Below are 3,145 nucleotides of genomic sequence, written 5' to 3' on the forward strand. Positions count from 1 at the left end.
AGGCTTTGTTGTTAAATTTTTCTGCCTTGTCCTCCTCTATAGTCCATGTTTCCTCAATTTTTGAAGTTTTTTCAAGTGTTTGAGGGGTTCCTAGCCTACTAGCACAGCTTTCCATGCTTTTTCATCAACGGATTTGATGAAAGCTCTCATTCTAGCTTTTCAATAGGAATAATTTGAATCATTTAAGAGAGGTGGTTTAAAGTTTGAACCTCTTTCTTTCATGTTTTCCATTTTACCAGATATAGGATCTCCACCAAATGTGTTAAGTGGTTGTTTTGATACCAATTAAAGGTTAGTCTAGCTAGGTTGTGATATGATATGCGTGTGCAATTAAGGACACAACTACAAGAAAACAACACACTCAAGAAATGCACGCAATTCGAACTTAATCTACATTTACGAAACCTTTCTTAGTAAACATCTTTATAATATTCATAGTACAAAGTAAAATGATTTAAGCTCAACTCATTTCTCTCAAGTTGCAAGCTCACATTTTTATGATCTAGCCTAAATTGTAACTTCTTACTCTACAATCACTCAGCAAGAGTTTACAATAATCAAAAAAATAGTTCTATCTCACAAAAACAATAATTCCTTATTTGATCGAATCTCTCAATATAATCACCCTAAAACTCTTTATATTGAAAATATATTATTCCACATATTGTAACTTGTGATAAAGTTATCTTTACCACTAAAAATAGGCAACCCTCTTCAATTTTAAACATTGCCTCTTATCTTATCTCATCCTGTCTTATCAGCTAAGTCTTCAAATAGTCTAAGGCTCTTTTCTTCTTCTTTTAAGAATCATGTATAAAGTCCCTTGAAATCGAACTTAAAAGCAACCTTCAATATGCGTTGATCTTAAACTTTAAAATACATAAAACGTTATTACTGATTTACAAGAATAAAAAAATACAAACAAAACAAAAAATTGTCAACTAAAATTGAGGTTGTGGCAGAAGTTGTGGCTCGAGATATAGTCACAATGTTTACCACAACTTATACCATAAACCTCTTTCCTAACAAATTTTATATAGAAATATAAAGGGACAAAAACATTCTCATAATAATATAAAACTTACTTTGTAAAAAACATATTCTTTAAATTAATTCTCAACAGAATTGAAATTTGATTGATGAGTAAAATCAATTTAAACATTTAAAAAATAGTATATAACAATTCATTTTTTAATAAACAAATAATACTAATCAAATTTGATACAACTCCAAGTGGTATCACAATTTATGATTTCTATGATGGTGATGAAAGTTTTCTAAGAAAGTTTTCCATCTCATGGTGTTGGTGTAATATCAATTTTAATTGAAAAAAGTTCATGACAAATATTGTCACAAAATATTAATAATTTAATCGCTTTAACACTACTTAAGTCACTAATTTGATCATAGGGAATAATTCACATTTAATGATTATATTCATGAGAACTCTACCACAAATCTTTTGTGACTGAGCTCTCTATAATTATTTTATAAGCCACTTTGTTCTATGGATTTCATCCAATACTAAATAATAACTATTCTATTAACATGAAGGAAAGCCTTGTAGAATTTAGGCGAGTATATAGTATTATTTAATTCATACGAAAATTCTCCATTTTAACTTAATCATTTGTCCATACACTCATGAGTAGAGTTATCTAAGAGGCGGACTAGGTACATTTCATATTTTCTTTTTAAACTTGATAGGTTCATTTGGTATTTAAAAGTTGTTTTATTTAAAATGTTACTATAATAGATGTAAAAATAAAAAAAATTATTTTCTTTTGAAAATAAACAAATTTCATTAATCAAAACCATGTAAACAAGAGACATAGGTAAAGGACAATCTAACTCAAACCCATGGGTGTATTCCATACACCCATCCTAAATCCTTTATTCCCATGATGCATACTCAGAATCAACATTCCATTCAATGTTCATTGCTAGCAAATCTAAGATAATACCTTGTGTTTTTAAAGTATAATAAAATAATGAAAGAAAATACTTGATCCAACTCTAAACTCTATACTCTATTAACGAATCTATGATGAAAATAGAACTCTAAACTGGTTTGCAGATACTCTACCTTAAATAACCATGATTTTACTATTTTTAATATTAAAAAAAGTAATAATCCATCAAACATACCCTACCTTAAACAAGCATGATTTTACTATTGGAATATAACGTTGTGACTTGATCCATAACTTTACTCGTGATTCATGAATGAACCATTTGAAATCAGGTAGCAAAGCTTGACACCGTTTAGCAGAAGTCAACAACCACCAGCTATTTTTGTCCATAACTTAAAACCTTTGAAATTTTAATATCTAATTTCGGCGACATCCAAATTAAATAGAGAAGCATGCCTTGAACCTGGGCTGACTAATGGTGTATTAAAGATGGAACAAAGTCAACAATCTTACCAACACCCTTTTTTTTTCTTTGCCAGAAAAGAATCCAACCCACCCAATACTAATGATTTTGTTTTAAAGTCGATACACTAGTTTGATCTAAAGTCGGTCCATTCTGAACCCAAAAAAAAAATGAAACCAAAAAGCAAAAGCTGTTTAATTTAATATTTTTGTTTGCCTAGGATAGGCATCTTTGTAACCCTAAACATTGAACAGCCGCTGTCAATTCGTGTGGAAAGCTATTCACAGCATTATGTGGAGGAGGGTGTTAAGAAAACTAATTTAGCATGACTTGAACCCATATACAAGAGCCTGGCTGGGCTGAGTGAACCGTTTTAGGGTTTCCTGGCAGTTCATTCCAGCAATGCATCACACAAATTGAGATATATATACTACAAAGTAAGTAATTGTTATTAAATTTTAATTTAATCCCAATGGAAATGCTTAATGGTGCTCTTCCACATACATAATGATGCACAGCAATCCAGGCAATGACTGACCAAGTAGACTCCTTTAACCCTACTCTCAATAATAGGGTAATAAAACTAAAAAGTTAGCCATGAAGAGACTTTTATTTATCTTGAGCGGAGTGAGCCATTTTCATTTATAAATGAAAAACCTAAATGGCAGCCAACAAGCCACGTTCACGTACCCACACAAACAAATCCCATCCCTCCCCACTTTTATTCTCGTCTATGAGAATAATATGAAAACTCCAAGAGCCTTGGAAA

This window comes from Gossypium hirsutum, chromosome D12 (assembly GCF_007990345.1).
Source record: "Gossypium hirsutum isolate 1008001.06 chromosome D12, Gossypium_hirsutum_v2.1, whole genome shotgun sequence".
Taxonomy (NCBI): domain Eukaryota; kingdom Viridiplantae; phylum Streptophyta; class Magnoliopsida; order Malvales; family Malvaceae; genus Gossypium; species Gossypium hirsutum.